The sequence below is a fragment of the Falco naumanni genome, chromosome 1 (genome assembly GCF_017639655.2).
Source record: "Falco naumanni isolate bFalNau1 chromosome 1, bFalNau1.pat, whole genome shotgun sequence".
Lineage (NCBI taxonomy): Eukaryota > Metazoa > Chordata > Aves > Falconiformes > Falconidae > Falco > Falco naumanni.
In genome coordinates this window covers 107,342,826-107,367,833 of record NC_054054.1, presented here as the reverse complement: position 1 = coordinate 107,367,833, position 25,008 = coordinate 107,342,826, and the positions used below count along the sequence as shown (strand labels likewise).

Genomic DNA, 25,008 nt, shown 5'->3' with positions numbered 1-25,008 from the left:
TACTAAGTATTTAATGGTCCCTGTGCTCAGCAAAACCACTGAAAAGAAAATGCACAAATTTGTGGTATGCATACCCCTTTTCAGGGGCTTAAGTGCACCTTTTCAGGGCTTAAATCTCAAAAGTATTTAATCAATAAAGTATCTAAGAAATGGAGACCGTGTTAGTAGTCTTTCTCCTGCTTAAATATTTTGACTCTTTAATGAATATCTGAAGCAACAGAGAATCTCCTTCAAGAGCTATTTATGCATTCAAAATAGGGTAGCTACTTTCCTCTGTTTCTTAACAAATTCTGAATTCTTTCTGTTTGTGTGTCTATCCATCTACCAAGTTCACACTTTAGGGTAAGCATGTCTACTATACTGATAACTGAGACCACAAATACTCTTTTAATAATTTCTGTCCCAAATTATGGTTAATTAAAATATCTTACAGCAAAATGTTTTAAAAAATAATTAAAACCAGATTAAATAAATGACAAAAAACTAGAAAATGTGATGTTCACAGATTCTTTAGGAGAAATTTGGTTCTATTACACAATAAGTAGCTTTCCCTGCCTCTCACTTATAGCAAGGCCTCAATGACTTTAGAAAACAGAAATCTCTTTTGCCAGAAAACATGAGGTAATAACACCCTTGAAAGAAAGGATAGGAATTTCACAGAAATGGCAAACATCAAAAAACTGTGTATGCAGAAACAGTTTTGCAATAAACAGCCTGAATAAACAGTCTCTGTTTCATTGAGGAAGTATCGTTTAAGCAAGTGTATTGAATTATATACACATCCTTGATCCTGTTACAAAATTCTTAATAGAGATGAAAATTAGAAACAAGAAAAAGGCTAAAATTAAATAGTAATCATTTTAAGCCCTGCATTTTTCCCCTGTACTCATGTTGCATTTGACACGCATCAACCATGCAGCTTATGAAGCACAAGAGATTCCTCTTGGGAGATTCATGCCCCTCTAACAGGGATTTTGTCCGTTCTCTCCTTAGTGAAAAATTAACTGCTTTACTGAAATGGAATCTTACATTTTTGGGAGCAACTAGCTATAAAGAGGTTGAAACCATGCTTGTTTCTTCTCCTCTTAAAATATTAAATTTCAGTGATACATAAAACATAATTAACCGATCTAAGGGGATTACCACATTAAAGAAAGAGATGTAAAACTAAACATGTTACAAAAACCATTTTGTTTTCTTGTACATAAAACAGTAATGCAAATTAAACTTTTTATAGGTGTTTGCTTCCAACGTTTAAAGCACAGCTGATAAAGAATATTCATTAAGGGACTAGAAGTACTGTTTTATATTATTGCTGACTTTGTCCTCAGAGAAAAAAGAGAATTGATATATTAAAATATATTTATGTTTTATAAAACCCCTGCAAATCTGTATTAACATCGGTAACGGCAACAGCTCAACATTTTACTTCCTCCTAAAGACCTCTATGTGTAATGTACTTTTTCAATCATTCCAGCATTTTAGCTTTTTCAGATTGACTGAACAAGTGTAGGACTAAATTTATAATATTATAGTATTTTGGGGGACTAACAGAACATCGTGTTACAGATTCCGTAGAACAAGAGAGATGTCAGCAAAGGAAAGCAGAGTTTTGAACAAAGACCATGTCGCTTGGAGGCCTTTTAGTTATTTACTTCATGAAGTAATGTCTTGACATTGAAGAAAATGTTTTACGTTAAGCTTTTTTGCATTCACATATTTATGCTCTCCGATTTAATATTTTTTTCCTGTTGTAGCCAGAATTTTATATTGTGGTAGCTGTCAGTTATGAAGTGTAGAATGTGTTTTACAGTGAAGGAAAAGATTTGTGTCTGGGATTGGTTTTATCTGAGGCTGAGTGAAACAAATTTCTGTGAGAAGCTTTTGTCAGCTTTAGTTATTCTTTGCTGGTGAAGAGGCTGGCCAGCTACTGGAAACAATCTTTGTCAAACCTTGCTTTGTCAACTTGTTGTGTGGTGACAGTAGCTTCCTATAGCAGATCTCCTGCTATGGTCAAAGACCATTTTTCTCCATGGTTGGGAGTCTGTAGAGCAGAGCTATAAGGTGCCTGGTTTTCACAGCTATTGTTTCCAATTCATAACAAGATCTATATAGCAGAAATACCATTGGAAAGGTTCAGAGTCACAGGAAAGCTGAGGCTGTAAGGTACCTCAGGGGATCATCTACTCAAACTCACTCTGCTCAATGCCCGTTCAGCTAGATTAAAGTGCAGAGAAGAGTATCAGCAGGAAAACAGCTAAAATATAAAAAGCCCAAGCCTAGTTTCTTCTGTCAGGGAAATTTAAGCCCTGTGTCTGTTACAACGAACATGCATGTTTGTTTAAACGTTAAACATCACTAATGAACGCATCATCAAATCCAACTTGCTAAACTAGGACAAAGGAATTCCTCTTCTGGGTTCTCTTTGTTTGGTCTTTCTGTAAAGTATTCCTTCTTTTATCTATTTCCAAGTTAGATATTGCTAGTTATCACTTTTTAAATTGTGATTCTTGGCATATCTTACATTTTTTGAGAAACTCAGTGCTGCTGTAAAGTGAGTGTACAAGAATCGCAATTTTTATTTTGCCAAGAATGCATACTTTTGCATTGGTAGTTATGAAATAAAGGTGGAAACTTGATTCTTACAGTGTCCAGAACTATAAGCAAGTATCATAGATCCATCATACACTTATTCTTCAAAATTCCATGATGATAAGATTTGATTATCCATATTGTTAAATTCAAGGAGTTCACTCCTGGTCCATCCTACCTTCAGTTTCAGTATATGCATATTTCCATTTTCTATATTTTCACTCTCTCTTAAATTTTAGCTTAACAGTGTCTTTATATGTGGGCAATGTTATATGTGGGAAAATCTTCTATTCATCTATAACAGATCTTCTGCTATTTTTGTTGACTGTCTTATTTTTAAAAATTACCTTTTCTGTGGAGGCTTTCAACAATAAGGAACACCATCACTTTGAGCCAAATTTTGCAGTCCCCTTTGCCCTCCTCTTGAGCCACTCTGCACATAGATGCACAGATAAATCTGACTTATTTTCCCTGTTGAAAACAGTCCCCTGTTGTATTTTTATAGAGTCAGAGAGGAAAAAAGTTGTGACTGAATTATGCTGTGCCCCATTTATTTTTTAGCTGTGAAGTTTGTCTGCTGAAAACTACAGCGAGCCAATGCATGTCAAGTTAGGCTGCAGGAACTCTCACTGATGTGAGGATGGACAAAAATCTAGGAAGCCATTACTAGATTACTAGTGAGTCTTAACCATTGAAAATTTTGTGAGGCAAGGAGTTTTTCCATACAAGTACAGGTATTTTAAGCTGTGTACTGAACTAATATATACTTATGGACAGTGAATTTCCATAGATTTAAATAAGTGGTATTATTGCTCAACACCTCGGAAGACCATATGCAGACTATCTCAAACAGAGGACCTTGCATTAATGGCTAATCTTGAAAACTGTGGTCCTAGTATGTAGTTTTTTAGTGCTTTGAAAGGTTCATGTGAAAGGTGTTAGACAATAATATTTCTTGTGCCTTAGCAAAACAGATTTCAGATAGCACAAACCTGACCTCAAACCCATATGGTAGCTCAGGTGCTCTCTAGACACTCTGCATTTCAAAGGAAAAAACCCATCCCAAATCTATTCCTGGGTGGAAAAGTAGGGCATACATTAATTAGTGACCTTAAAGCACAATGGAAAACTAACGGGGCAATGCCAAGTCAGAGTATGAGAAATTCTGGAATATTAAATGATGTTTGCCTGTGATCTCATACAATGAAGAATATGTGTGTTCTCAACTCCCAGAGGACAGGGCTGAGGCTTTTTGACGTCTTCAGGTTCAGTGGCCCCAATTAATTTCATTCTAGTGAATTTAGAGAATCAGCTGAAATTACTGCAGAGCTGCAGGTCTTTGAGAATTCACTGAGTATGAGTGCCATATACAAGACTGAAAGGAGGTAAATACAGTGCCTGTCTTGAAACTAGAAAGTATGAGGGAATTACAGATGGCATATTTAACTTTAATTCCCAGAAAAGTATAAAATTAAAAACCCACCAAAATGCCAAACTGAGGAAACAAAAGGCAAAAGTAAAAGCTATTATAAATTTGCTAAGAAGAAATTTTCATACCAGTGTAGTTTCCCTGTATACTGGCCTTGCAAGAAATGGAGGTGTACAGGTAATACAGTTTGACATTAGTGAGGCTTCTATGCTGTCTCCCATTTTGTTCTCATAAGCAAACCAAGAGAATTTATTTTAGATAAAACTCTAGGAGAGAGGAGGTAAAACTGGGTGGAATAGAGCATTAAGAGTAGTCCCTAACTGTTGATTGTCAGAATGAAAGGGTGTTTTGAGTGGATTTCTTAGAGCCTGATGCTGCTTGGTACTTTCACTAATGACTTGAGTGATAGACTAGAGAGGAGCACTAATCCAATTTGGAGACAGCATGAAGATGGAAGGCTTTGCATAGGTATTTAAAGGACAGGATAATATTCAAAAAAGTCAGGAAAAATCAATTGAAGAAAATAAAATGCAGTTCAATGATAATGAAGTTCAACATCTAGGCAAGAATATTAAACCCAGCAGATAGTGAATGACAAGAAGTGACTAGGTAGCAATTCTGCATAAAATGATCTCGAGTTTTTAATGGGTTACCAGCTGAACCTAAATCGGCCACATCATGCCGTAATGAAAAAGGCATACATGCTAGCGCATATAAGGTGCTTACAGAAATACATTCTGTGAGCCTTGTGAAGTTAACTCTTCTTGGTCTTGGTAAAGTATCAGCTGAAGGTTTGTGTCCAGTTTCAGTCACTGCATTTTGAAGGAATGGACTCCAATTTGGAGTCCATAGGAGAGGAGAGAAAATGGTCAGATGCCTAGAAAATGTGGTTTATGAGCAAAGATTTACAGAATTAAGTTTGTTTAGTCTGGAAGAGAATTTATATTGAAGGACATTCCAGCACTTTTTTTCCCCTCTCATTTGCTCTTCTTCTCTGCAGCTCGGGAGGACAGTGCCTAGCTGTTTAATTATTCCAGCTGGGAAAATAGTAAATTATTTCCTTCTATGAATTACTTACATTCCTGGGAGAACAGGTTCCTGTCTAATATTTCTGGCATCCTACCATTTGCCCACAGAGGGGAATGTTGCAGGGACCTGTCCTGGCAGGTCTGTTGAACCAGCAGTTAAGAGTTTGCAGGGCAGGGATACCTACCCATTCCAGGAGTAAAGTACGGGCTAGGTGTGGAAGTTGTAAGCTGACACTAGATGAGCTCCTTTGAGAGGCTCTAACAAACTGGTGAGGCAGCAGTACAGAGGGAAACAAATTGGGTTAAAATGACAGCATGTTTAGCTTCATTACATGACTCTGATGGAACCTCACCCTATATGCTTCATTCATTTCTGAGCACTTCACCAACAGAAAGATAATAATGCTGTGGATTGCAGTAGCCCTGTCTCATCCAAACATCTTAAAACGATTTTACATATATTTACTAAGCCTCAAAAGACACTGTTGAGATTTGTAAAGGCTATACAAGGATCACTTTACTAACCACACATTTAGCAGCTCCCTTCAGTATTTGGCAACATTTAACAGGGCACAAAGAATGCAGGTTTCATTTGAAAATGTTAGGGAATTTAGGTAAAATGCATATAATAATCTTATGTATGATTATCTTGTTTATATAATTCAAAAAGTAGCATTGTTGTTCTGTGGACAACTCTAAAGGTCTTGCATCCTGAACAAAATAAAGAACAATTTATTCTGTCCCAGCTGTTTGGAATATATGGCTCTTTGAAGTGTTGATCTGAAGGAAGAATAGTGGCATACAGGCCACTTGAGAAGAGCGTGTTTGCAAGAAGCTAGCAAGCACAGCATGCTGCATTATAGTGAGGGTTCTCAGCTTCCTCAGCATTATGGAAGAAGCCCCTGGTAATATCTTACACATGACCAGGAAGACTTAGTTGCACAAGAGGTGTGCAAAAAATGAACTGTGTTGTACAGGACTTAATTGATTTAAAAGAAAACAACGAAACCCCAGGATGTTTGTCTATGGGGTGAGGAGCCAGTTAGGGAAGTAGCAGAGCAGCTGGCTATGGTTATGAGGGCATGACTTGAATTTATGTTTGAAATGTGGCAAAAGGGCTAATTATTTCCCTGATCTTATTAAAAGTGGCATAGTGTCTTTGATACATAGAATTGGCCAAGACTTTGCTTTAAGTCCCTAATGTAAGCAGTATCCTGTTGTTAGCACCATGTTAGGGGATTGATTCAGTAGTGACTCAGAAGAAAGAGCAGCACCTCACAGCTCTGCTTCCTAAAGTTGACAGAATGATGCCATTCTGATGCCATTAGTGGGCTCCTACTCAAGGTACTCCAGCCTCTTTCGACCTTGCTTCTAAGAACTGCCACCTTGCTTTCAAATCTTAGCTAAATGAAGAAATGCCTTGGAAAGATGTGGCACTGGCCATGCTCGCATATGTATGAGAGGAGGATTTTATTTGTACCTCTAGCTTAATCTGCATTATCTCCATAATAAATCTCTTTGTGTTTCAACCGAATGATTTTGGAGATGCAGGAGAGCAGAGGTGTTTTTGACCCAAATCATAAAGCTCAGGGTTTCTGACTGATAGAGGACATGGCTACAGTCAATCCTATCTGCTTGCAATTTATCTCCATTTACACTTTCTACGGCTTATAGACACTGACCTACCAAGTACTGTTTTGCTTCTGCCCCATCTGAAACAACAATACTTTTCCTTGCTTTCCAATGAACACAGTCAGAAAGAGCCAGCTTCCAAAGTTTCTGCATGTGGGGTGTAAACTGCTAGAATATTTTGCATCTGTAATTGTTTGGTTTATAGGCAGGACAAAATAGTACATGTAAAAATTCTTCATTATATACTCTGCAGCGCTTTGAGTCCCTACCTTTTAAAGGCTAAGTACATGGTGGTTTGGGGTTTTTGTTTATTTGTTTGGGGGTTTTTTTGGGGTTTTTTTTGCAACTTTATGCATTTTAAATTTTATTGCATGGATTACTTCAGATCTGTCTGTGGTCACTCTGGGTTGTAATCAAAGACTCCTTTTGGTTCTAATGTGAATCAATTGTCAATATTTTTTGCAGGATTTCGAAATTTCTGTTTCAGATTTTTTGGAGGCTGTATCACTGTCTCCCTGTCCTTGGTCATTTAACAGCCTATGAAACTTATGGGATTGATTTTGTGATTGAAAGTAGTTGTGCATGACACCACTTCTTGTGTTAAATTTCTGGACTTTGCATCCAAAGAGACTGGAATGTTGTTATTGTGGTTAATGTTTAGTTTCCAGAAATCCTAAACAATTATATTTTCTTTTTATTTCTGTTTTTTACAAAATAGATGTTCTGAAAGGACATAGTGACTTTTCTGGGGTTTATTATCTGTCTTTCTCATTATCCCTTTCCAAAACTGTGTTTGAGCAGCAAGCTATTCTCCTAGAAAAGCCTGTTATTACAAGGAATGGATCAGAAAGACATTGCTTCACGTAGATGACCCTCATTCTATGCTTTCCTCTTTTTACCTCAGTGTTCTGCAGTAATGGCAAGTGTCTTCATGTGCTCCTGGCAGGTTCCTGTACTACACCTATCACAGTGGCATGTAGATATTTCCATTTACTCCCCGGAGTACTTGACTGACTCCTGTCTCAGTAACTGACATGAGGCTCCAGTTATATCTAGGAACACAGCAATATTATGGAAGTATCTGTGTTCATGTACAAGCTAGTACTTTCTTACACTATAACATCTGAGGTGAGTGTAGATGCTCAAATTACCAGGATTAGTCCCTTAGTTCATTTACTTTCATTTATTTCATTACATTTCATTACATTCAAACTACTTCTACCCATGTTCATCTCTCCTCGCCGGGATGTAGGGTAAACAATGTGCTTTAGTTGCATGTTTTCTTGGCTGCATATATAATACAGGGTACCAACTGGCTGAAAGCAAGCTACACAATCCTTTACTCCTTAAGAAATATGCACTCTAGATATTAAATATTTTTCTTCTATGCTCCTAATTAGTTATGAAGAAAATAAATGTATTTTCAGCCTAAAGCTCATACAGTCCAAACTAGCTCATATCAGTATTCAAGCTGGATACATATGATTCAGGTAAACCAAACTGAAACATTTATAGAATAAAGTCTAATTCCCCAAGATTTAATCTGATGTCCAGTAAACTTGCAGGAGGGCCAAGAGTGAATGATGGCTAGTTGTTATTTATTGGTTTGATAATTATTGTGTTTGTAACACAAACAGTTCCTTTCTTGCTGGAAATCTAACAGTCTGAAACTAAGAAGTGAAAAGAAAGTGATATACTGCCTGCGCGTATAAGAAACAAGAAACTTGTGTATAAAGAAACAAGTTCCCATTTGCAGTTCTCAAATTTAGTAATTTCTGCAGTTAACACATCCTAGCTTCTGTCTGGATGTCACTTGAGTCACCTTTCAATATAGGAGTAAGTCCAGAATAAAACTTTTATCTACTACTACAAAACACACGAGGCAAAAGTAACAGGTTTAAAACAGAGGCCGTAGTAAAAGCAAGCTTGATATCAAAACATAAACTTCCCACATTTTTGATTTGTCATTGGCAAAGTTTGAAACAAATCCATTATGCATCTGTGAGACATGAGACTTCCCACTGTTTTTTTTTAGAAATACTTTTTTTGGTTTGTCTTTCTGTTGTTTAATTTATTTATTTTTTTTTTTTTTTAGGTAAAGGTAAACACTTCCAGCTTTCTTTGTAACTACGGAACAGAAAGTAGCTTAGATTAAGCTGGTATACACCGGAGACAAGAAAAGCTATTTTTTTTCCTTTGGGAAATCACCTACAGTCTTCACTTCTCCCAGTACTAGACCAATGGATCTATTAACTTACCTGGTGTTTTCTTGACTCCTTCTCTTGCTGCCCTTCACTTGCAGCTGATAAATACCTATAGGAGTTGCCGAGGAATGGGATGTAGGTGCTGACCTTCCCCTTCCCTCAGCCTAAAGTTCTTCAAAGTCAGCCTCAGGGACTTCAGATTAAATAGATGAGCCAAGGCAAAAGAGTTCTGCTCCCCCTTCCGTTTGGCTTTCACGGCTGAATTCTAAAAAGCTATATGAAGTTGTCAGAGGTTTCCTCTTACCTTTTTACTGAAGCAAAACGGCGTGCTGCTGCTCCAGGACAGGATTAGGTCATTCAAACAGCCCTGCAGAGAGAGTGGAGGCTCAGCGGTACAGAGTCTCCAAAGGCTGGAAAGATCTGATCTTACATCAGGTGAGAGAAGGCAGCTGGCTAGGCAAGCCAATAATTATGATATCAGCTCTTGTTCGCCTCAGGCAGTCCTGCATTTAATAAGAATACAAATATGACTAAGCTGCAAGTTTTTTTTTTCCTTATGCTCTCAGTAACTCTTCAGAGAAGTTGGGCAGGTATTGAGCTCTAACTGTCTGGAAAGAGAGTGCTCCCTCTCAACCTCTCTGTTTTTCTTTTGATTTAAAATACTCATCTGTTACTGTGTTTTACAAACTTATTATCCACCTGTGGTTATTAAAAACACTCTTTCCTGACATGGATTTTGCCTTGCTATCAGAAAGCATTCAGCTACCAGAATAGAAGTCTGACTTGCATTTGTTCAGCCTCAACTCTCACAATGGAAAGGAACTGTGGCTCCACCATAGAGTGTCAAAACATGTCGTACCATTTAAATGTAAGAGGAACACTACAAGACCAGTACACTCAGGGTAATATTCCTTCCCAAAAACAGAGTGCCTTAGCACAGTCATAAAAATAGAACTAGATTGGAGGAGTGTATGCATTTGTGTGGGTATGTATGTATATATATTTATGTGAAGAGGTTTGTTTTTTGTGTGCAGATATGTAGAGAGGAATACGAGTTTAAATGTGCAATTGCAGGAATATGTATTTCTGCTGCCCTTACCTGGCTTTGGGCACACTCTACAGTCCCCTACACAAACCTGATCACACCTACTATAATAATACTTACCTACCTCATAGGGTGTTGTGAGGATTAATTAATGTTTGTAAAGTGCTTTGAAGATGAAAAGCCTTGAATGAGTGCTAAATATAATTATCGTCATTCCACAAAACAGTAGAAACATCTTTGCGGCCCCCAGGTTATTGTATAGGTACACCCATGTTTATCTCCCACGATTATGGTAAGATACTGAATAAGGTCTTGAAACTTTGATAAAAACATGCTCTCTGCTTTGGAGGACATATTTATATTCATGTTAAGTTCATGCTATTCATGAAGTTTTTTTGTGATTCCTGTTGCAGAATGCTTTACCAGATTTGTGATAGAAAAGCTCTACCACAGCATCCACGTGTCATAATAATAGGACTGGCGGAAGAAAAGACATGTTTTTACCTGTGATGAATTATTTCCTACCAAGAGTCTGCCTGTTTGATTTTATTAGATTCATCAGGAACTTCTGATACTAGAAATGAAGGCTTTGTCAATTTATCTGCTGGATCTTGTAGAGATAGTGGGCATGGAGTGTTGGTGGATATACTCTTTCCTGTCTGGAAGATCTTGGAGATAGTGCTGGATAATTACTTATCCTTTCCAAGGGCTTTTGGATTTGGTGTTCCTCAGGGTTACATGTCTAAAGCTGGTGGGGAAGAATCTGAGAAGGTTTGGGCTACACACAAGGTCTTTACTTAATTATTCCCAAATTCTGCACTACCATCCATTTACGATTCTTACTCTGATGACTGAGACAGATAAATCTGAGATGGTTTTACGTTAGTAACTTAGGCACAAACTGCAGTAGCCCAGAGACAAAGTAGGCTAATGGCCTGATTATTAACCCAGTCTCTGTAGTGAGCTTTGCAGCCTGCATTGAAATCCAGACTGCTGCAGCTATGTAGTTATTGGTACCTAAGTTAGCTAGTTTAACATTAACTTGTTGGGTGTGTTTACTTGAGCTGGCGTCACAGGTCGATTGCAGTGCAGAGATAAGATCCTGAATGAAAGTGAACCACTGACTGGCAAGCATTATCTCTTCTTCCCTGGGATTACTATCAGGAGGAAATACCTAGAGGAAAGGGGGATGCCAGTACCGGCTTCAGACTTTTCCTGTTTTTTACCAATGTGTATCACAGCCTTATACCAACATCTACTTTAATGAACATAAAGAGCACAACCCACCTAGCAGCACTGCTTTGTAGTATTTCTCTTTCTGAGTGGCAAAATAGTTTTGTAGAATTTAAAGTCTGTATTTTTTTTCCTTACAGCTGTCTTGCAGCCAACTTGAAGACTTTTGTTCAACTAAAGCAGTTTGTTCTTAAGGAGATGAAGCCGTATGCCACAAGCAAAGAACAAAAGAGATCAAGAGGCTTACATCAGAAACAACTTAGTTTTGTTAGACACAGACTAGAATATTGTAATAAGTTAACTTTATATCTCTTCTTGGTCTAAGCTTTTACTGAAAGACTGAGGTGTTTATTTGGTGTACTGGCAGCTATTCTAAACTGTTGAATTCTGTTCCCAGATCTGATCTTTCGTTTTTCAGTTAAGAAGAAAACAAAACAATTGCAGCCATCAAGGTTGCAAAGTAAATATTCAAAATGCACATCAGTAGCACCAATTCAGTGATGTCTGACTGAGACTACAGTTTGAAGTAATAATGTTAGCAGGTGGAAATGGTTTCTATCTGCTTTCATGAGACCTCAGCTGCCCAATGAAGATTACTAAAGTGGCAGTGCTGTTTGGTACTTCCATACAGGCAGTACTGCAGCGGGAAAAGAAATGACAGTCTGCATAACTAGCATGACTGTAATATGCCCAGAATGAGCGGCTCAAGAGCCTGCTTCCATATTTGTTTCCTTTCCTTAGGGAGAGTCGTCCCGCATGACCTGCTTCCTGTAGTGCAGTATTTTTGTATCTTGGATATATGTGGCTATTTTGTAATAGAAGTTGGAAAAATATAAATATCTTTCCACAGTTTGATCCTTGTCTCAGAAGTTTTTCCTGGACTAACTAGTGCTTTTCAAAGCAGAGCACTGGAAATGGATAAGCTGAGCTCAAAGGTGTGCATGACACTTCATGTCCAACTCAGAATGTTTGATCAATTTTAATATAAAATGTTCTTGGGCTCCCTTACATGGAAAACCACTGTTGACCTCATTATAAATTCCTCCTGCTATTTAAAATTGGCAAGAACCATCTTGTTGATCTGGAAATTTGTCAGTGAGGAGTTCTCCCTATGAACTTTCTTCATTTTGTGCACAGCCAGAGCATAAATTCATTCCTTTGATTAAATATTCTTATTTAATTTAGTAGTGGGATAATGGCTTATTTTTAATACATTGTTTATATTTTATTATGCAGTGATGGCAGCAGTATTTGTTATCATAAATAGCTTTGTAGGCTTACAATTTTTGTATCCTAACATTTTGATGATAAGCTTACAAAATGACTTAAGACGTAATCTAACCAGCTATTCTGCCACCATTAAATAGGAAAAGTGGCCTAGCATCTCTCCCTTGGGATCACCTGAGGGAAGACACACCTGGGTGTAACTTAACCGTCTGCTGTGCTGCCTTTAAATAGTAGTCAGGACTTGCTTTTTATCTTCTGAGATATCCCTAGGGAATACACACCTTGGTTTAACCTACATACACTTCAGCCCATTTTTGTCCCTAACAAATAATCCCAAGTGCATTTATCTGGTAGTTTGATAAGTCTAGAAAAATACATTGGTAAACTGAATTTATCGATGTTAGCATTCAATATATTTAAAAGAGTATCATTCTCATTCCTTTCTGAGCTGCTTCTTTTGATAAAATCTGTCTTTTGCCCTATGGTTGTTATAGCTTAGAAGAGCTGCGAGTTGCAGTGTTCAGTTGGAAGACTGAAGGATAAAATTCACCAGGGATATCTCAATTATAGCCTCCAAATCTGACATGCGCTCAAGATTGTTGGCATTTGCAGAACTTTCTGTTTGTTAATTGTTTAATCTTAAATGAAAATACAAAGAACCTTTATTATATATGAAATATCATTTCCTGACCAGTGATTTAGTGTTGCCTATAAAGCATAGCATCTGTAGCAATGTGACAGCCACTATAAGCTATTATTGTTTTGTTATTTTAGAAATGAGGATGAGCTCAAGAGGTGGTGTTAGACTTGACTCTGTGCCTTTCTGCTCTAGGTGAAATTCAGGTAGGTGATATAGACACGTGTTATAGTCATTGTGTCATCTAGCAATATGTTTTGTTTTGCTTTTTTGACAAGACTGCTATTAGTATGCAACTTCCAATACAGGAGTGAGATAATTAATTAAAGACAGATATTTGGCTTATGGAGTAATAACCTCTGATTCTCCTCACAGGTTTATTTTGTCTTGTGCTTAGTTATTTGTTCCTTATAACTATTCTGTATCATATGCCATGTTCAGGACCCTGTATCATTCCAGAGCAGCTGGACCTTCCTCCTATCCTCAGGGAGGAATGCTTATTCCTTCTTGGAGCGGATCACTGTATATATTTAAAGTTTCAGACCTCGGAATCAGGTTGAAATGTCCTGAAACATATAAACTTTCTTCTCAGAGAACATAGTTTGTGAGGAGTTGGCAGCATTCTGTCAACTTTTCCTTGTTTGTTGACATTGCACTTCAGAAAGAGTCTTTTGTGATTTTCTTCCCTTTTTTTGTTACAAGGTTAACAGAAATAGCGAAAGCTTTCCTAGCCTGAAGCTGCTGGATGAGTGGTAGGTTGGCAGGCTGTCTTTGTTTGTTTGGTCTTACAGCTTCTTTTTTGGCTGCCAGTTTTTTTCTGACATCACAGAGTTGTGCAGAGTTGAGGGTATTGGAGGAGTTTTGGTGACATTACAACAACAAGAAGAAAGTCTACCTTACATCAGTTGCCAGAGCATGGTAATTTAATGAATGAATTCTCTGTCAAAGTCAAGAATATAAAGGAGTGTGGCCGATGTCAGAATCCTAGCAGTCAGAATGACTGAATCCTAGCAGTGTTTCATTAAGCCACATGATAATGGCACTGGAAACTTTGGTACTGATTTTGGAGAGAAAAGAACAGTTGACTGATCCTGACAGAGTTAGTCACCTCTAACTCCTCTATCTAAATAGGACTTTTCTAAAGGTCATACCACATAAGATTCAAAGGAGAATGCTATTGCATTCTGGTTTTAAGGCCCTGAGGGACTGTGGGAGTTTCAAGAACATGTGGAGCTGCAAGTGAGTCTTTTGAACTGTGTGAGTCTTCCAAATCCAATCCTGTCACATTCATGATTCTGGATATGTTATGCAGGTTTGGCCACTTAACGCTAAGGCATAAGCAATGAAACGATCGCTCATACATTACTTCATATTATTCCTTCTAAGGCTTGCTGCCTGCTCTTTTTATTTTCCATTTATTTTAAGCTGCAAGATGATTTCAAAGGTGTTGAATAACCCACACGTACCCCAAATAGTGTGCATCTTTTAGTTCTTGGCTGTTTTCTAAGGTCTGTTCCTCCTTGCTAACATTCTATCATGAACATCCTTTCTGGAGCTGTGACAGAGCTTAGAAGCAACATTTGTTTGTGAATGACATGCGCTGTTTCTTCATGGTACAGATGAAGCATGTTAGCAATTTACTGTACTTACTCTGCAACCTGAGATTAAACATGTTGTATTCTTGCACCATTCTTTTACAGCAGCCAAAGAGAATCTGTTTTGAATTGTTTGAGGATGTCTCATGTAGTGCTTAGAACAGCGGATTGCACTCAGAACCTGCTGTACCTCTCAGCTCACAGAACCTCCTGTATCCCTTTCAAAAAACTCATGAATTTGCTAACAACTGGAATATTGCTTTTGTATTTGCCTTGCTTAACATATTTTCTGTAAAGCTGAGGAATACTGCAGCTAGAGATAAAACAGTACACCTTCTCTGTACCACAACCTTTAACCAAGTTTCTAACCAGTTAGTGACATGATTGGTTCTAAACAGGATGATTAATATTTAGCTAACTAGAAGACAGCTAACAGTGTTTTACTCCTGCCAGAGGCTTAGGCTAGCACATGATTATGTTCTTATAACTGGGCTTGGCAGAAGTGTGTGTGTTGGTTTGGTTGGGGCTTTTTTTTTTTTTTTTTTTAGCCCCTTAACCATGTCTAATAACCAGTACAACTGGTTTGTCTTCTTCCTTTCTTGGAGTGTGCTTGGATGTTCCTAACTACAGTGCTCCATAAGCGGCTAGTGCCAATACATGCACTCCCTTTTAGCGTTTCTCCACTTCCATAGATTTTTGGGGGAACATTCGTCTCAGACTTCCCAAAATGCACTGACAATATTAATGGGAGAAATACAGATGCATAAACAGCATTAGTAGAGTTGTATTGCAGAAAAAACTGTTTTAGGAATAGAACTCACATTTAGTTCTTGAAACATGAGTTTCTTATGAGCTCGTTAAAAGAACATAGGTATAAATACCTGCAGTATTTATAGGCAAAGCTGACAGGTGCTTAATATCACCACTCCAAGGTGTCACCTCAAATTCTACCACAGCTATTATTGTCTTGATTCTGAAACATCAAGAAAAAGTAGAAATAGTTTACCTGGTGTATTAAAAAGGACTAGCATACTTGAGTTTTCCTAACAAATTATAATGCCAACACAGCCTAGGATATTCTTTGACACAGTCTAGAGCATTACTTAAATTTGGGGAAATACACAGCATGTTTTGCAGGAAGGTTATGGAGCTATACCTGGCTGGTAGTCAGGGTTCTAAGCTGACCTTTCTAGCTCCTGTATGCAAGACTTTAGAGCCATCAGGGTCAGTAATTAGAACTATGTGAGAGAGGTTCCCCCATCCTTTCCAAAACATTTTCACATCTCGCTTGGGCAATCCTTCCTTCATCTTTATCTTCACACACAATAGTGGAAAACATAAAACCCTGTGCTTCCGCAAACAGCAGTTGAAATCATCCCAGAGGTATTATCTTAGAAACTAGAAAATGATTCAATGAAAGAAGGAATGAATCATATAAATACTCAAAGTGTTGTACCTCAGCAATGTCCCTCCCTTCTTAGTACAAAGCAAAGAACAAAAGCAGGCTGCTGCCTGGCATGGGCCCCTCCTAGATGACTTACTGGGACTGTGAAATCATCAGAAGCCTCAGAAAGAAGTGCTTATGCAGCGTTTATGACTTGATTTTCTTCTCTTCAGTTCTCTGTAAGCATGGGACCGGTAACTGTGTTCTCTTGAATGCCTGCATATATTCTAGAAGATGGATGAGGAAGGGCATGGGCTGAAGCAAATATTTTTATGTCCACAGATTTCCGGATGGCTTTTACATTTCAGAAACTGAAAATGGATTTTTAGAGATAAAACATATCGCATAGAAAAGGGCACATAAACATTGTCAGGTCATGAAAACATGAAACCGCATTTTCATTGCTGAGGATGATTTTAAACACTCTTAGAAAACAAGCAATGTGAAATTGAGTGGTCTGTTCAAATGGAAAGTTATAATGGGAGGTAAAAATCCTGAACAGGCCATTAATTCCTATCTGGCAGACAAACAGACACTACTTTAGCACTTAGAGGAGCTTCAATGAGAACAAAATATTGATCTCAGATTGCCAGATCTAAACTTAAATGTGTGAGACACAAAAGTCAGTGTAACCCACTATAGAAGGTATTCAGTGCAAATTATTTTCTGAAAGGTCATTGTTCAAAAGATGAAAAGAATTAAGGAGGATAAAAAGAAGTAATTGCAACTGAAGTTTTCATTCTAAATTCAGTTAAAAACGTTTCATCTTCTTAAGCAAGTATTGCAAGTACATGTGATTCTCCAAACACTCCAGTCTGTGGGGTTTCGTAGGAAGCAGTAGGTTTGGTTCACCTTCCTTGTCAGCTCTTTCTAAGTCCTTAGTTTTAATGGTTGGTTCCGTAGAATGACAGTGCACTGCAGCTACTCTACATTGCTTGAATGTGTCTTTGTCAGTGTTTTTTTCTTCTTTTTTTTTTTCTCTTGTTTTTCTGCACAGCATGCTTTTCACTCAGGCTCTTGTGACATCAGTGGCGAATGTCTGTGAGGAATTGCCTCGGGCTGGTGTGACTTTCAAAGGATAAGACAATTTGTTACCTTGCCAATGAACAGTTTATTACAATTCTAATTATTGTTATTAGTCTGGCAGGTGGTGCCTTGCATGATATTTTTACAACTGCCAAAGATGCAGGTACTTCTTTCATGACAAAAAATAACCTGAGTAAGATTTAAAGAAAGAACCAGCATTCTGCTGTAGTACATGTTTGATAATTCTTTGCATTAACATAGTGTATATGGCACCTGGCTATTTTTAAATCTGAAGCTGAAGCATACTGACTGTTGAAAGATTTTGTTGTGAGACCAATTGTAATTAGAGTGTGTTAACAGCCTAAGTTAGATATGAAGGTATCTCTCCGTCTCTCAAGCTCTTTCCTCTAATCTTTATTATTCTACTTGTTGTGTAAAGACTCATCATATTTATAAACTCTAACTCACTGTTAATGACTGCCTAAGAAAACCAACTATCCCTTTCCCAATGAAGACCTAAGTTCCTAAACATAGAGACTTTGCTTTCTCTGGTTTGTAGGGTCGCATGCTGTCAGCTTCAAGAAATAAAAATGATAGAAATATTATGTGCATTTCAGGATAGGCTAATACAATGCCATACTATCCCTTTTGAGCAGCACAGTCCAGTTCCACCCATTGCTCCCTGTACAGAATGGTTGATAAAGCACATCATGCCTTTTGCTCTGTCATGTACTGAGTGGCAAAACATACTTTCTAAAAAAAGTTTCACATTGCTTATTCTGCTTCAGTAAATACTGAAGCTGCAGTGCATCCACACCAATGCATGCAGCATAGGCAGCAAAGAGGAGGAGCTGGAAGCCACTGCACAGCAGGAAAACTGTGATACAGTTGCCATCATGGAAACATGGTGGGATGACTTGCATAACTGCAGTGGGTGGCTATAAATTCTTCACAAGGTACAGACAAGGAAGGAGAGGCGGTGGGGTAGCCCTGTATGTTAAGGAGTGTTTTGACCATCTAGAGCTTGACAATGGTGACAGTAAGGACAGTAAGGTTAAATGTTTATGGGTAAGAATCAGGGGGAGGGCCAACAAGGCAGATATCATGGTGGGAGTCTGTTATAGACCACCCAACCAGGATGAAGAAACAGATGAACTAATCTATAGCAGCTGGGAGAAGTCTTGTCATTGCTAGCGCTTGTTCTTGTGGGGGACTTCAACTTAGCAGATGTTTGCTGGAAATAAAATACAGCAGAGAGGAAACAGTCCAGTAGCTGGTGAGGGAGCCAGCTAGGGAAGGTGTCTTGCTGGAGCTGTTGTTTGTGAACAGAGAAGGACTTGTGGGGTGATTTGATTTGGTTGGAGGCTGTCTTGGGAATAGTGATCGTGAAATGATAGAGTTTTTGATTCTTGGAGCAGTAAGGAAAGGGGTCAGCAGAACTGCCACCTTGGACATCCAGAAGGCAGACTCTGGCCTGTTTAGGGGCCTGGTTGACAAAGTTCCTTAGGAGGCAGGCATGAAGGGCAAGGGAGTCAAGGAAGGCTGGACATTCTTCAGGAAGGAAATCCTAAATTTGCAGGAGTAGGCTGTCCCCATTTGCCAAAAGATGAGCCGACAGGGAAGAAGACTGGCCTGGCTGAACAGAGAGCTTTGGCTGGAACTCAGGGGAAAGCAGGAAAGCAGGGAGCTTATGACCTTTGGAAGAAGGGGCAGGCAACTCAGGAGGACTACAGGTATGTCATGAGATTATGCAGGGAGAAAATTAGAAGGGCCAAAGCCCAACTAGAACTTAATCTGGTTACTGCTGTACAGGACAATTAAAAAAATGTCTATAAATACATTTGCAACAAAAGGAGGGCTAAGGAGAGTCTCAATCCTTTATTGCTGCAGGTGGAAACATAGTGACAAAGGATGAGGAAAGAGGTGAGGTACTTAATGCCGCCTTTGCCTCAGTATTTATTAGTAAGACCAGTTGTTCTTGAGCCTGGCTCCCTGAGCTGGAAGACAGGGATGGGGAGCAGAATGAAGCCCCCATAATCCAGGGGGAAATGGTCAGCAACTGGCTACACCACTTAGACACACACAAGTCCATGCAGCCAGATAGGATCTACCTGAGGGAGCTGGCAGAAGTGCTCACCGAGCCACTTCCCATCATTTACCAGCAGTCCTGGCTGACCAGTGAGGTCCCATTTGACTGGAGCTTGCAAATGTGATGCCCATCTACAGGAAAGGCAGGAAGGAGGATCTGGGGAACTCCAGGCCTGTCAGCCTGGCCTCGGTGCCAGGGTAGGTTATGGAGCAGCTCATCCTGAGTGCTATCACGTGGCATGTACAGGACTACCAGGTGATCCGGCCCAGTCAGCATGGGTTTACGGAAGGCAGGTCCCGCTTGACTAACCTGATCTCCTTCTGTGACAAGGTGACCCGCTTAGTGGATAAGGGAAAGGCTGAGGACATTGTCTACCTAGACCTCAGTAAAGCCTTTGACACTGTTTCACACAGCATTCTCCTGCAGAAACTGGCTGCTCATGGCTTGGATAGGTTTATTCCTCGCTGGGCAAAAAACTGGCTCGCTGACCAAGCCCAAAGAGTGGTGGTGAATCGAGTTACATCCAGTTGGTGGCTGCTCGCAGGTGATGTTCTCTAGGGCTCAGTGTTGGGACCCGTGCTGTTTAATATCTTTATCAGTGATTGGGAGGAGGAGATCGAGTGCACCCTCAGTATGTTTGAAGACAACGCCATGTTGTGGGGGAGTGTTGATCTGCTTGAGGGTAGGAAGGCTCTGCAGAGGGATCTGGACAGGCTGGATTGATGGCCAAGGATAACTGCATGAGGTTTACCAAGGCTCAGTGCTGGGTCCCGCAGGCTGGGGGCATCGTGGCTGGGAAGCTGCCCGGTGGGAAAGGGCCTGGGGCTGTCGGGCGGCAGCCGCTGGAGATGAGCCCCCAGTGTGCCCAGGTGGCCGAGGAGGCTGAGAGCATCCTGGCTTGTGCCAGAAACGGTGTGGCCAGCGGGAGCAGGGCAGTGACCGTCCCCCTGTACGCTGGTGAGCCCCCACCTCGAATCCTGGGGTTGGTTTTGGGTCCCTCACTGCAAGAAAGACATTTGGGGGGCTGGAGCGTGTCCAGAGCCGGGCAGGGGGCTGGGGCACAAAGCTGATGGGGGGCAGCTGGGGGGGTGTCAGCCTGGAGAAAAGGGGGCTCAGGGGGGACCTGATCACTCTCTACCTGAAAGCAGGTTGTAGACAGGTGGGTGCCCACCTCTTCTCCCAGATAAAGAGTGATGGGACAAAAGGAAATGGCCTCAAATTGCACCAGGGGAAGTTTAGATTTGATTTTAGAAAAAAAATTATTCACCAAAAGGGTTGTCAAGCACTGGAATAGGCTGCCCAGGGAAGTGGTGCAGTCACCATTCCAGGAGGTATTTAAAAGCCATGGCACTTGGGGACATGTTTTAGTGGTGGGCTGGGCAGTGCTACATTAACAGTTGGACTTGATGGTCTTAAAGGTCTTTTCCAACCTGAATGATTCTGTGTTTTTATGTTTGGTCTCGTGTAATCAGTATTGCAATAGCAGCTACTTTGTTCTTAGTCATGCGGCTACTACCTTAAAAAACATGCATGTTTTTCTGTCATTCTCATGATACAAAGAAATCTGGTTTTGTAAAAAAAAAACCACAAATAATTGTTCTTTTTCTATATAACCATCTTTGCTTCTTCCCTGTTTGCCCAGGAGTATGAAACAGTCATATTTTTGAAAACCAGACGGGTCTGTTACAGTTAATCCAACTGGATTTTAGTGTATTATACTTCAGTTTGAGAAGCTAAGGGGACAGTCATGTCCAGCTCTCTCTCTGTCCCCTACCTTGATGTTTTATGATACAACTGCATTGTGACCAGACAACATGTTTCATTAATGCCACATTTATGTCCTGTAAACATGGAACGTAAACCGGCAGCAACAGGAAAGCAAGTGGTGTGTCCTGTAAGGAAAATGAATTGATACAATTGTTTAGTACAAAATTTAGTGTTTTGTCTTTCTGTGACTTGGAAGAACTGCAGCTGTGCTAGAATGGTTTCAGGATTTGGCTGACTTATGTGTGCACCCGCCAGGGCTCCAGGTAAGAACTGATCTTGCTGGAGCAGAGAGTGTGGGCATGTTTTGGAGTCATTCCCTGCAGGGGCTGTTCAGCAGGTACAGTAGGCCAAAAGTGGCACTGATTCAAAATAGTGGCGAGAAAGATATTACATACTTGACTGCACCTGGTGCAGAGGAAACTAAAGATGTTAGTCCCCTCCCCTTTCCCCATCAATTGTCTCATATTTCTGAGATACAGGTGTGTGGTTACAGCGTAAACAGACCAAAGATTTTTCTTCTAGGCTAATAAGTTGCATGGATTTTTTTCCTGTAGTATCTCTGCCAAAATACAGAAACGTACAGTATGAACTCTTGCACTTCCACACACCCTGTGCACACCGGAGAGAAAGACTTTTCTTTCTGGAGCCAGGGTGGCAGACTGAACCTGCCCCTCTGGCAGCTATACTTCAGTCTTTTCTGAATATATTTTAGGAATTTATTTTTGTCTTGTCCATATTCTATGTCCATGCATTCTATCAACAGTCAGAGCATCTTAAATTAAGAGATAATGTATGAGCATGAAAGTGCAGTTTGTTTTTTCTGTGCCATTGGCTGATCTTGTGTGACTATCCAGGACTGTAGCACTAGCTGTGGTCATTGGCTTAGAAGAAAAGCTGTTCTGTCTTCATCCCAAAGCCTGCAAGTCTAAAAGTCATCTGAACAAATTCTGATGAGGTTACTATTTTCTGCGTAGCCTGGATGATAAAGATGTACACTAAAGGAATTACAAAGGTGATTTTAGATTGGCTAGGTAGTATCTTCTAAGACTACTATTTCTTCTGTACCGGTTGTAGCTCTTGATACCACAACACCGCTTGCTTAGGTCTAAGAAGAAAAGAAAAAGCACAGGTGTGAGGAAGCTTGCATTGTACAACTGTGTTATCTCCAATGCAGACAAATGATTTATGATTGCATGTTTCATGTAGCAGGAATGATATTGCCAGAGGTAAGAATAAGGAGGAAAATTCAAACTCCCTTCAGGTGACAGACATCTTAAAAATAAAGAGGATCCTTTTGAATTTTCTGGCAAGTCTCATCAGGCTAGTCCTTCAGCAAAAAGGGAAACGTAGCGTCACTACAACTGCCCCAGAATAACCACTACTCAATGTCTAAGATTCCCTTGATAGGCAACCAGGAAAACTGGTGCCCTAACAGCTAACTGTACCGAGACTGCATTCTCCTTCTGCTTTTGCTCAGAACTTGCTCTTCTGACATTGTGCAATTCCATATTAACGTGGACATTAGTTTCACAGACAACTCTGACCACTTTTCCTTTTGCTTTATAGAAAGAAATGAGAAGCTCTGTAATCAGCAGAATTAATGAAATCTCGTGTCCTAGGGCTTTCCATTCCCTTCCAAAGAATGGAAAGCCCTATGTCCCAGTGGCTGTTATTGGGAAAACTTGAAATTGCTCTGCTTCTCATAGACTGGACAGGGATCAAGGGAAATGTGGAAATTCCTGTAATGCTGCAAGGTTGGCAAGAGAACCTTAACACTAATCTGAAGCTGGCTGAATAGTATAAACTTGAAGCAGAGTCAAGTTTCGATGTTTTGGTTGATCATACTTAATATTTTAAGTACAGTGCCATCTAAAAGTAGTCACGACCAATGCTTTATCGAGATAGATACCCTACACAGGCATACAAGGTCTGAGCCTTGAAGCAGTTGCATCTGGTCTAATCTAAATCATGTGTAACAATATCTAAGGGTTGAACCCTTGAATTAATTGTTCTGTTCCTTCTCTATTTTCAAGTTAGTTTGTGCTTTGGTTTTTTCCTTTTTGACAATTTGAACCAATTTTATTAATTTTGCAGCTATGCTGTCCTGCACTGCCTTTGAAAAGTGTTCCTCTTGTTCCATTACTTTCCCCTTAGCTATTTAAGGGTGTTTTCCAAGGAGGATCAACACCAGACTAGGTTCTTGGCCTGGATTTAGGAACCTTGGGCATGCCCTGGTGAAGTGTCTGCAGCCACTAGACGGCACATTGCGAGGGAATCTGTACATCCTGAAGAACAACTTGATGTTTTCAGTCTGTTAGTATGATTAAAGGATAAATAATATTAAATGTTTCTTTAATAGGAGAAAAGGCACAGCATTGACAGTAGTGATTAAGTTCTATTAAACAGTTGTTATTTTGGACACCAGGTGATTAGTACATTCAAACCACTTCATTTCCAGACTTTGGCACCTTGGTCATTACTAACTCAAATCATAAAGTTCAGTGAATCAAGTTGTAAATAGTTTTATTGGTTCCATGTTGAAAAAAATTGAGGGTTGTGAAATTCCTTGATGACTTAAAGTTACGTATTTCCTAAGTCTTTGTACTTCTGATTTCTGTTATTTATTTATTTATTCATCATTGCAGAAATTTTAAACTGTTTCTGCCTTTGCAAACACTAAACCCAACATGCTAACTGAGAGCAAAGAGTTGTATTCCTAGAACAAATACGCTGAATGGAGAGAGCTGGAGTTTTGCACTCAGGCACATGCTACTGCCAACATGCCGTAGTTATCTGAGGGAGGATTTACCTCCAAGGATGAGAGTGGACCTGCTCTTATAGCTTGTGGAGAAAAGTCCATGTTTACGTACATGTCAATGACTATTGGATAAAACACAGGACCTTCATGTTTCTTTTGGTTTGTATTTTGTTTTCTGAAAATATTTTTTCATCTTTTTGAGAATTATTTTATGTCCATTATATGACAAGGCTTTCTTCAAAGTAGGTTTTGGTTTTTTTTAATGAAAGCTTACAAATTAAATTGTGATATCTAGGTATATTTCAAGGTTTCAGTGCTACACAAGAAGGCTTCCTTAATGTTCATTTTAATACCTTTTAAGTGACTGGGAGCAAATTCTTGGTTTCTCCAAACCAACCTGAGGATTAGAAAGACATGCTGGCTTCATGCTATTGTGGCTTTAAAATTGTCATCTGTTCTGTTAAGTCTGTTTATGATTTCAGTGCCTGATGAAGTGACCCTTGCATCACTTACATGCCACTTTACAAATTTCAGTCAAGTTGTTTATGATGAAGCAAGTGCCTTTCTCAAATGTAAGCTATTTTCATTGTTCTATTAGCCTGCTTAAAATTCATCTGGTTTTCTGGTGTGGTCAAGTGTTGTAGAAATGTATATGTTTACCAGGATAAGTCCTTCATATTCTTTTAGGTATACACGTATGTGCCTGTAAAACTTGTGTGTGTGCTCGTGTGTGTGTGCGTGTGTCTGGGCAAGGCAAGGCAAGACAGCACCATAACTCCAGGGAAAATGGAGGAGGTGACTGCGAGTCACCCACTTACTCACTGGCATATACTGTGGGAAACCTGTATTTTGTGGTTTTGTAGAGCACTTGCTTTTTAGACAAGGCAGGCAAGAAGGCAGACATCCCCTTCTCATTAACAAATTTATCACTTACAGCTCGTACATAAAACAAACTTAGTGTCAACTCTGAAATGAAGAGCTGCATTGGAAATCATACCTAACTACAACAGGTGCTGAGCTGGCAGTTTCACAGAAGATTGTGAAATTTGATCACACAATGGGAAATAGAGCCACTCCTTGAGGGCAATATCTGGAAACATAATGGGGAACCACCCTTCAAAGGTGATCTGTGTAATAATGGGGCTTAGAAACACTTTCTACCTGCTTTGCTTAGAAAATTATGAACATTTTTAATAGTGTTACTGGGTTTTGCACAAGCACACTATATTTAGCTGTACCTCAACTAGTCCTGCGCTCAGACACACCCAAGGCAATAAACTGCCCAGTGCATACTTGCTACTA

General features: G+C 39.5%; 1 long non-coding RNA gene across 2 annotated transcripts in view; it reads left to right on the top strand.

Moving 5' to 3' along the window:
- Positions 1 to 12,018, top strand: part of LOC121098223 — a 49,753-nt gene extending 37,735 nt beyond the window's left edge. For both annotated transcript variants that reach the window (XR_005831210.1, XR_005831211.1), the window contains one exon: positions 11,304 to 12,018. This is a non-coding gene — a long non-coding RNA (uncharacterized LOC121098223). The remainder of the gene's footprint in view (positions 1 to 11,303) is intronic.
- The last annotated feature ends 12,990 nt before the right edge of the window (positions 12,019 to 25,008 follow it).